The following is an 11789-nucleotide window of genomic DNA, read 5'->3' on the forward strand; positions in this document are numbered from 1 at the left end:
TTTTGCAACTCAATCATGTATGATGGAATCATTAAATATTTGACCCTTTCAAACTCTGTGTGTCCAAATGAGATATCCAGCAACAAGAAGAAGGAAAAGGATTAAATCGAGGAACTCCCAAACATTTGCCAATGTCAGATGTGCCGATATCAATGGTGACTTATTATTTTGACGAATCATTTCTTCGAACAGAAGAAGATTATGTAAATACTAACTCGAAATCTCACTTATCAGATTCCATTGTGGAAGACACAATTTTTATTAAAGAACTCACCATGAGATATTTGATCCACGCATAATATCACGAAAAATGGATACAAATTTTTGGATGCTACTTAGTATCGGCAATAGGTCTGAAAAAGTATCTAAAAATATCAAATTTAGATATTTGTATCTTGTCAAAGTAAGGAACCATGACATATATGTTTGGAAAATATTCCATTTTGAGAGAGTTGAAAAAACACTATCTCGTTGAAAGGTTCTATACATCCGCCCTTTCTCAAGGCATTTCTTTAGACAAAGACCTCCTTTTTTCCTGTTTTTGGATGATAAATATTTCTCAGAACATGGATTGTGAATCAAACCCATGTTTGAATTGAAATTGAGATACTGATATAAGTTCTTCCCTTCTGAATCAGACAGATTCATATCTAAAAGAGGTTGACATTAAGTTCTTTCAAAATTGACTATTTGTCCATCTTTTAGAAGTGTTCCAAAAATGTATGCGATCGAGTAAATAGCTTAACGAATGAATGCATTGGATTGAATTGGAAAATGGAAAGATTTGTACTCGGAGCTTCTTCGTAGTGGCTCTGTTCCATGCCTCATTTCATAGGGAACCTAAAAGTGGCTCTATTTCATTATATTCCATCCATATCCCAATTCCATTCATTTAATATCCCTTTGGTGTCATTGAGATAGGAGATGTTGTTTCTAGTCTATCTCCTTCTATTTATATATATATATATATATATGGAAAGTTTAAAAATCATCATATAATAATCCAGAAATTGTAGTAGAAAAGAAAAGAGGAGGTTTGTGATGATTTTTAAATATTTTATGCTCGGTAATCTAGTATCCTTATGCATGAAGATAATCAATTTGGTCATAGTGGTCGAACTCTATTATGGATTTCTAACCACATTCTCCATAGGGCCCTCTTATCTTTTCCTTCTCTGAGCTCGCGTTATGGAAGAAGGGGAAGAAAGAACCGAGAAGAAAGTATCAGCAACAATAAGTTTTATTATGGGACAGCTCATGATGTTCATATCGATCTATTATGTGCCTCTGCATCTAACATTGGGTAGACCTCATACAATAACTGTCCTAGTTCTACCGTATCTTTTGTTTCATTTCTTATGGAACAATCACAAACACTTTTTTGATTATGGATCTACTGACAGAAATTCAATGCGTAATCTTAGCATTCAATGTGTATTCCTGAATAATCTCATTTTTCAATTATTCAACCATTTCATTTTACCAAGTTCAATGTTAGTCATATTAGTCAACATTTATATGTTTCGATGCAACAACAAGTTGTTATTTGTAACAAGTAGTTTTGTTGGTTGGTTAATTGGTCACATTTTATTCATGAATTGGGTTGGATTGATATTAGTCTGGATACAACAAAATAATTCTATTAGATCTAATGTACTTATTAGATCTAATAAGTACCTTGTGTCAAAATTGAGAAATTCTATTGCTCAAATATTTAGTATTCTTTTATTTATTACCTGTGTCTACAATTTAGGTAGAATACCATCACCCATTGTTACTAAGAAACTAAAAGAAACCTCAAAAATAGAAGAAAGGGGGGAAAGTGAGGAACAAACAGATGTAGAAATGGAAACAACTTTAGAAATGAGGGGGACTAAACAGGAACAAGAGAGATCCACTGAAGAAGATCCTCTTCTTCCTTTTTTTCGAAAAGGAAAGGAGGATCGAGACAAAATCAATGAAATGGAAGAGATACAAGTGCATGGAAAGGAAAAAACAAAGGATGAATTCCACTTTAAAGAGACACACTATAAAAATAGACCCATTTATGAAACTTATTATATGGATATGGATGAAAATCAAGAAAATTTGAAGTTAGAAATATTTATAGAAAAAAATATCTACTCTGGGTTGAAAAGCTTCTTGTTAACATTCTTTTTGATATAAACGATGGAATAGGCCATTCCTGTATATAAAAAACAATCAATTTAAAAATGTTATAAAAAAGAAATGCTACAATATTTTTTTTTATATATGTCAAAGTGACAGAAAAGAAAGAATATCTTTTACATACCCGCCCACTCTGTCAACTTTTTTGGAAATGATACAAAGAAAGATGTCTCTGTTTACAGCAGACAAACCCTCTTCTCCTGAATTATATAGTAATTGGAGTTATAGCAATGAACCACAAAAAAAAAAAAAAAAAAAAACCTAAATAAAAAATTTATAAATAGAGTCAAAGCTCTAAACAAAACTTTAGATAGGATATTTTTTGTTTGGGATATACTCGAAAAAAAAAGGCTAGATTTTGTAATGATAATCTTAAAATGAATACTTACCTAAAATATATGATGCTTTCTTGAATGGCCCATGTTGGGGACGAATCACAAATTTTTTTTCAACTGCAATCCTGAATGAAACTTCCAGAAAAAATAACATTAACATAGAGGGTTTTTGGATAAATAAGATCCATAGTATCCTTTTTTTTTTTTTAATTACCTAAAATTTGAGCAGATAAAAAATCCATTTGATAAACAGCAATTAACAACAAAAAATTTATATTTCTTGAACTTAATCAATGAACTTATTGAAAAACCACCATCAAGTTTAAATTTTAAAGAGCTTTCTTTACTTAATTTGTTATGAAGATATTAAAAAAAAACAATCTATTTGATGCAGTTATAAGAGACCCTAACGATAAAGAAATTAGAAAAAAAAAACTATCAGACTAAAAGAAATCAGTAAAAAAGTTCCTCGATGGTCGTACAAATTAATTAATGATTTGGAACAACATGAGGGAGAAGGCGCAGAAGGGGTGGCGACGGAGTATGAGATATTTTCACAAAAATCTAAACGTGTCGTGATTTTTACTGATAACATACAAACTATTGATACTAATACCAAACATACTAATAATCTTGATGAAATAGAGGAAGTGGCTTTGATATGTTACTCACAATAACCGGATTTTTGTCGAGACATATTGAAATTTTAAAAAAAAAAATTGGATGTGGAAAAACATAGAATTAACAATTTCAAATTTTACGCAAAAAAAAAGCCAAAAGGCATTGAGAAAAACAAAGAAAAAGACAAAATAGAAGAACACAAAAGACGAGAAAAAGCACGTAGAGAAATAGCAGAAGCATGGAATAATATTATATTTGCTCAAATAGTAAGAGGTCTTGTGTTAGTAACCCAATCTATTTTCAGAAAAATATTCTATTACCTGTCTTGATAATAGTTAAAAATATTATACGTATACTACTGTTTCAATTTCCCAAATAGTCTGAGGATTTAAAGGATTGGAATAGAGAAATGCATATTAAATGTACTTATAATGGCATCCAATTATCTCAGAAACAGAATTTTCGAAAAACTGGCTAATAGACGGTATTCAGATAAAGATCGTATTTCCTTTTCGTCTGAAACCTTGGCATAAATCTAAGCGACGATCCAATGAAAAAGAAAGGACAAAAAAATGATTCATGTTTTTTAACAGTTTGGGGAATGGAAACTGTACTGCCTTTTGGCTTTCCCAAAAACCACCTTTCAGTTTTTGAACCTATTTTTAAAGAACTCAACAAAAAAAATTAGAAAATGGAAAAGCAGCATTTTCCAGTTCTAAGAATTTTACAAGAAAAAACAACAATTTTTCTAAATATTTCAGAAGACATAAAAAACCAGTTTAGTAAAACCTTTATATTTCTAAAAGAAATTGTAAAAGAACTCAAAAAAAAAAACCCAACTCTATTATTTGGCTTGAGAGAACTAAAAATATATCAATTAAGTGAAAACTAAGAAAGAAAAAGATTCAATAAGAAATAATTAGCTAATTCATGGATGGTTTAGTAAAATTCGACCTACAAAGATTGCACAAATTATTCATTAACAAAAAAAAAAAAAAAAAAACAAAATTTTACTGATAGAACAGATACACTCATAAATCAAAGAGAAAAAATAAAAATAAGAACCAAGAAGAATTTGTAATACAAAATATAAGTTCTAACAAAAACAAAATGAGTTATGATGATAAAAGATTAGAATCGCCAAAAAATATTGGGCACATATTAAAAAGAAGAAATGCTCAACTAATCCGTAAATCACATTCTTTTATAAATTTTCTTTTCATTGAAAAGATATACATAGATATCTTTTTAGGTATCATTGATATTCAGAATATTAATGCCCAATTTTTTAAGGAATCAAGAAAAAAAATTATATTTACAATGATAAAGATATTTCTAATCCTAATAATGAAACAAATCGAAAAAGAATTTATAGAAAAAATAAAAGTCTAAATTCACTTTATTTCGACTATAAAAAAGTCCCTTTCTACAATTAGTAATAAAAGCACACAGACTTTTTTTTGACTTATCTTACGTGTCACAAGCATATATATTTTACAAATTATCACAACCCTCTGCCCTTAACTTATACTTATATAACTTAAGATCTGTTTTTCAATATAATGGAACAACTTTTTGTCTTAAGAATGAAATAAAGAATTATTTTGATGGAACACAGAAACTATTTCATTCCAAATTAAGACATAATTCTCTCCGATTAAATGGTCTAGCTTAGTACCACAAAAGTGGCAAAATAGAGTCAATCAACACTCTATAGCTTAAACTAACCATTTAAAGAAATGCGATTCATATGGAAAATGAAGAAAATTGATTAATTCACTACAAAAAACAAAAGACTTTTGAAGCCACCTCATTACAAAAGGAAAAAGAGAATTTTAAACACACTATAGACATGATCTTTTAGCATATAAATTTATATCATCTAAATCTATTAATTATGAAGATCAGAAGAACTCATCTATCTATGGATTACCATTACGAGTAAATAATAACCAAGAAATTTTTTATAATTACAGTACACATAAACGAAAATATTTTAATGTGCCCTATCAATAATTATCTAGTCGAAGATGATATTATAGATATGGAGAAAAATCCGGATAGAAAATATTTTGATTGGATAATTCTCAATTTTTGTCTTAGAAAGAAAGTCGATATTGAGGCCTGGATCAATATTAATATTGACACCACTAGTAATAAATATAGTAAGACTTGGGGGAATAATTATCAACTACTTGATAAAACCAATACGCAAGGTCTTTTTTATCTCATGATTCCTCAAAATCAAGAAATCAACCTATCCAATACAAAAAAAAAAAAAAAAAAAAAAACTTTTCGATTGGATGGGAATGAATGAAGAAATATGAAGTTATGCCGTATCAAATCTGGATCGTTGGTTTTTCCCAGAATTTTTTATACTTTATAACACATATAAGATTAAACCATGGGCCATTCTAATCAAATTAATTCTTTTTAATTTGAATATAAATGAAAATGCTAGTGAAAATAAAAGCATCATTGGAAAGAAAAAAAGAAATATATCAATATTTTCGAATGAAAAAAAAATCTCTTGAATCAGAAAACTGAAATCAAGGAAAAAGAGAATCCACAAGCCAAGCAGATTTTGAATCATCTCTCTCAAAGCAAGACAAAAATATTGAAGAAGATTTTGTGGGATCAGACATGAAAAAAGATAGAAATAAAAAACAATATAAGAACAATACGAAAGTGGGGTTTGATTTCTTCCTAAAAAGGTATTTGCGTTTTCAATGACATTATAGTATATTGCCTCCTGCTTAAACTAATAAATCCAAGAGAATTTTTTATATCCTCTATTCAAAGGGGTGAATTAAGCCTAGATATTCTACTGATTCAGAAAGATTTAACTCATATAGAATTGACGAAAAAGGGAATATTGATTATCGACCCAATCCATTTGTCTATAAAAAATGAAGGACAATTTATTATATATCAAGCTGTAGGTATTTTATTGGTTCATAAGAGTAAGCATGAAATAAATCTAAGGTATTTAACAAAAAGCACTGTTGATAACAAGAATTCTGTTGAATTCATTGCAAAATATCAAAAAATGATTGGAAATAAAGACAACAATCATTATGATTTGTTTGTCCCTGAAAACATTTTATCCCCTAGACATCATAGAGAATTGAGAATTCTAATTTGTTTTAATTCTAGGAATGGAAATGGTATGCCTTGAAATGCAGCATTTGGCAATGGTAAGAAGGAAAACAGTCAAGTTTTGGATACAAGCAAAAAAGATACAACTAAACTAATTAAATTAAAATTCTTTCTTTGGACTAATTATTGATTTGAAGATTTATCTTGTCTGAATCGATATTGGTTTAATACCCATAATGGTAGTCGTTTTAGTTTGGTAAGGATACATATGTATCCACGATTCAAAATTCGTTAGTTAATGGTAGATTTTTTTTCCCCTATATTTCCTATAGTATGATCTATGAAAACGAAGAAATGCATGCACTCATTGGCTTACATTTCATTCTGATACATGATTCATTGACATATCAATTAGATCTATAAATGATCACCAAAATCTTCTTTTTTTCATTTTAGGTCTAAATTTTTATCTTTTGTGAGTGCCGAAAAGAAGATTTTGGTATACCTATTCGAATACAATTTTATTTGATCAAATTTGGAATTATTAAGAAAATTAAGATTATTGTATTGTGTGTACTAAATTAAAATGAATTGCATTATTATTATTGATCAATAAGATCACCTAAGACTAAAAAAAGGATAGGAACAAAGTGGGGGGCCGATTTCATTTTGTGGTAAAAAATTCGTTCATCTCGGTTATTTTTCAAGAAGATAAAGAAGAAAAAATAGGATCTATTGAATTTTAAATACGCAGCTCACCAATAGGATATGAAAACTTTCTTCACATTTGGAATTGCACCGAAAAGACTATTTATCTCAGAGAGGCCTATGTCAAATTTTGGCAAAACGCCAACAACTGCTATCTTATTTGTCAAAGAAAAATAGAATATGTTATAAAGAATTAATTAATCAGTTGGATATTTTTAATCAAAAACTCGCTAATTTGAAAAAGTAGTTTATTTTGAATTATTTAAATTATTAGATCTTGAATTTTAATGAACTTATTTTAGTTTTCAGCAATTCATGAAAGACTGAATCAAGGAAAAACCTATGAATATACCAACTACAAGAAACGACCTCATGGTAGTCAATATGGATCCCCACCACCCACTAATGCATGGTGTTCTTCGACTAATCGTTACTCTAAATGGTGAAGATGTTATTGACTGTGAACCAATATTAGGCTACTTACACCAAAGGATGGAAAAAATTGCGGAAAACCAAAAAATTATAGAATATCTGCCTTATGTAATGCGTTGGGATTATTTAGCTACTATGTTCACAGAAGCAATAACCATAAATTGCCCGAAGCAGTTGGGAAATATTCAAGTGCCTTAAAGAGCCAGCTATATCAGAGTAATTATGTAGGAGTTGAGTCGTATAACTTCTCATCTACTATGGCTCGGCCTTTTTTATGGCAGATATTGGTGCACAAATGCCTTTATTCTATATTTTTTGAGAAAGAGAATTAATATATGATCTATTCGAAGTTGCCATCGGTATGAGAATGATGTATAATTATTTTCGTATCGGAGGAGTAGCTTCTGATCTACTCATGGATGGATAGATATAAGTTGGGATTTTTACAATTATTTTTTAATAGGAATCACTGAATATCAAAAACTTATTACATGAAATCCAATTTTTTTTTTAGAATGAGTTGAAGGAGTCGGCATTATTGATACAGAGGAAGTAATAAATTGGGGTTTATCAGGACCAATGTTGCAGGCTTCTGGAATACAATGGGATCTTCGTAACGTTGAACATCATGAGCGTTACGACAAATTTGATTGGGAAGTCCAGTGGCAAAAAGAAGGAAATTTGTTAGCTCGTTATCTAGTCCGAATTGGTGAAATGACAGAATCCATAAAAATTATTCTACAGGCTCTGGAACGAATTCCAGGAGGGCCATATGAGAATTTAGAAATCGGATACTTTGATAGAGAAAAGAATCCCAAATGGAATGATTTTAAATATCGATTTAATAGTAAAAAACTGTCTCCTACATTTGGATTACTGAAACCAGAACTCTATGTTAGAGTTGAAGCCCTAAAACGAGAATTGAGAATTTTTCTGATAGCGGATCAAGGAGGTTTTCCTTGGAGATTGAAAATTTGCCCACTAGGTTTTATCAATTTGCAAATTCTTCCTTAGTTAGTTAAAAGAATGAAATTGGCTGATATAATGACGATACTAGGTAGCATAGATATCATTATGGGAGAAGTTAATCGTTGAAATGATAATTGATACGATAAAAGTACAAGATATCAATTCTTTTTCTAGATTGGAGTTTTTAAAAGAGGTCTACGGAATTATAGGGGCCCTTACTCCTATTTTTACTCTTGTATTGGGAATCACAATAGGCGTACTAGTAATCGTATGGTTAGAAAGAGAAATATCTGCAGGACTGCAACAACGTATTGGACCAGAATACGTCGACTATTTGGGTGTTCTTCAAGCTCTAGCAAATGGGACAAAACTTCTTTTCAAAGAAAATCTTCTTCCATCGAGAGGAGATACTCATTTATTCCGTATTGGATCGTCCATAGCAGTCATATTAGTTTTAGTAAGCTATTCAGTAGTTCCTTTTGGCTATCACCTTGTTTTAGTGGATCTCAATATTGGTTTTTTTTTTTATGGATTGCCATTTCCAGTATTGCTTTCATTGGACTTCTTATGTCAGGATACGGGTCAAATAATTAATATTCCTTTTTAGGTGGTCTACGAGCTGCTGCTCAATCAATTAGTTATGAAATCCCATTAACTTTATGTGTGTTATCAATATCTCTACATGTGATTCATTGCGACATAAAATTTTCTCTATTCCTTCCCCTTTATTCTTTTCTTTCTAGGAAAGGGGTAGAATAAATTGAGTAGATATCTTCATTTGTTTTATTCATTAGTCGGATTGATGAACTAAATTAGATCGTTGGATGAGTGAAAGAGAACAACTTCTATATAAATTCGCAGTAAAGATATTGAGTCTCATTTTCTATGTATAAGAGTTAGAGAGTTGAGCAGAAATAAACAGAAGTAGAAGACACCTTTACCCAAAGACTGGTTGATTAGTCATCCTGACTTGAAGCGGGCTCAAAAGATAAACCGTATTGAGTTTTCACTATCGTTTGTATGTATTTTCATACATGTATTACCATAAAAGAAAAGGCAACTGAACAAAAACGAATGGATAGGTAGAAACACCAAGATACACAAAGGATTAATAATGTATATCTTGTAAATTATCCAAAAGTAGACATTTCTACATAATATACAAAGAATACTAATTGGAGCTTTAAATTTGTAGAAGTTATAAGGCAGTACTTCCCACAATTGCGATCCAGAGTATGCTCCTATTCACTGATTAAATAAATAACTACTAGGAATGAAATAATCCCTTTTTTGATTTTGTAAGCCTTTTTTTTTTTTTTCAGAAACAAAAAGAAGAATAGGAATGAGAAAAAAGAAAGGAATACAAAAAAATAAACAAGATCTTTTTTTATTCTTTTTTTCTTATATCCAGATTTATGTCGATACAATTTGTGTCATAATTCATGAATTAATGTAATATATAATTCTTTTTCGTAAGTGAAAACGATGGGTTATTGACTTTTTTTACAAGGAGTATTTTATTAAAGAATCAAGTTATTATTCAACAAAGAAAAATTTAAATGATTATGAAAATTTTTAAAAAAAGGATGAGATCAATTCATAAGTATTTTATTTATTTATTATTAATTCAATTTATTAACTTATTAAATTAATCATGAATTGAATTCTTTATTATTAATTATTAATATTAATTATATTAACTATTTTTTTTATTAAAATTAATTAAAACATCACAGACAGAATTCAATTAGTCTAATTTTGCATATAATGATAGATTTGAATCTTATCTATCATATAACCAAGCATCGCAACATAAAAGGACTCGGTCCTTAGATTTTTTTATGGCCCTTCAGGAGCCGTACGAGGCGAAAATCTCATGTATGGTTTTGGAATAGTGATGGAACCAGTGATGGTACCGCCGACTATGATTATCTAATAGTTCAAATACAGTTGATATAGTTGAGGCGCAATCAAAATATGGTTTTTAGGGATGGAATGTAATAGACCAGACCACCTGCATGAGATATTGTCCGTTTTGGGTCTAGCCCACACGGTTTTGTCAAAATGCATCTCAAGGGAAATGTATTTAGGAGGGGGTTAGAATACAGGTATGGGTTAAGTGAATCAAGGGATAGTTTTGGTGATCCTATTGAAAATGAAAATACCAGTGTAAATCATATAAAAACAATTCCTATTTAATATAGCTATTTGTGCAAGTATTTTACGATTAAGAAGCAACTGTCCCTTGTACAGATTGTGTATTAGTCTACTATAACTATAGTATACATTATTGTCTTGACTTACTGCATTTATCCGAGTGATCCACAAACGTCGAAAATCTCTCCACACACTCTTATAAGGCATGCTTTGTTCCCCTTTCCAATCGATGTGGGACTTCACAATCCACCCCCTTTGGGGCCTAGCATCCTCTCTGGCACACCGATCCGGATACTGGCTTTGATACCAACTGTAAAAGCCCAGACCACGTGAATGAGATATTGTCTGCTTTTGGTCCAACCCGCATGGTTTTGTCAAAATGCGTCTTAAGGGAAAGGTATCCACACCCTTTTATAAGGCATGCTTCGTTCCCCTTTCCAACCAATGTGGGACTTCACATGGAATTTGTGGCATCAACCTATTGGGTTTATCATTTTTCTAATTTCTTCCCTAGCAGAATGTGAGAGATTGCCTTTTGATTTACCAGAAGCGGAAGAAGAATTAGTAGCAGGTTATTAAACCGAATATTCGGGGATAAAATTTGGTTTATTTTATGTTGCTTCCTATCTAAACCTATTAGTTTCCTCATTATTTGTAACAGTTCTTTACTTGGGCGGTTGGAATATCTTATTCCGTATATATTTGTTTCGGAGCTTTTTGAAGTAAATCAATGATATGAGGTTTTAAAGGTGACAAATGGTATCATTATTACATTAGCTAAAACTTATTTGTTTTTGTTCATTCCTATCGAAACAAGATGGACTTTACCTAGGCTAAGAATGGAGCAATTGTTGGATCTTGAATTTTTTTGGTCATTCATGACTTAGCTTAAACAAGAGAAATAAAGAAACATCAAATTATTCATATACATTCACAATATGTTCCCTATGGTAACTGGGATCATGAAATATGCTCAACAAACAGTACAAGTTGCAAGGTACATTGGTCAAAGTTTCATGGTTACCTTATCCCACACAAATCGTTTACATGTAACCATTCAATATCCTTATGAAAAATTAATCACCACGGAGCATTTCTGCGGTCGAATCAATTTTGAGTTTGATAAATGTATTGCTTGTGAAGTATGTGTTCGTGTGTGTCCTATAGATCTACCTGTCGTTGATTGGAAATTAGAAACTGATATTCGCAAGAAATGGTTGCTTAATTATAGTATTGATTTCGGAATCTGTATATTTTGTGGTAACTGCGTTGAGTATTGTCCAACAAATTGTTTATCAA

General features: G+C 30.5%; 3 pseudogenes; all 3 read left to right on the forward strand.

Moving 5' to 3' along the window:
- The first annotated feature begins 1041 nt into the window (after positions 1 to 1041).
- Positions 1042 to 6519, forward strand: LOC125418987 (protein TIC 214-like; annotated as a pseudogene).
- Positions 6520 to 7274: 755 nt separating this feature from the next.
- LOC125418856 (NAD(P)H-quinone oxidoreductase subunit H, chloroplastic-like) lies at positions 7275 to 8459 on the forward strand (annotated as a pseudogene).
- Position 8460: 1 nt separating this feature from the next.
- LOC125421689 (NAD(P)H-quinone oxidoreductase subunit 1, chloroplastic-like) lies at positions 8461 to 11377 on the forward strand (annotated as a pseudogene).
- Positions 11378 to 11789: the final 412 nt, after the last annotated feature.

This window comes from Ziziphus jujuba, chromosome 6, assembly GCF_031755915.1.
Source record: "Ziziphus jujuba cultivar Dongzao chromosome 6, ASM3175591v1".
Classification (NCBI taxonomy): Eukaryota; Viridiplantae; Streptophyta; class Magnoliopsida; order Rosales; family Rhamnaceae; genus Ziziphus; species Ziziphus jujuba.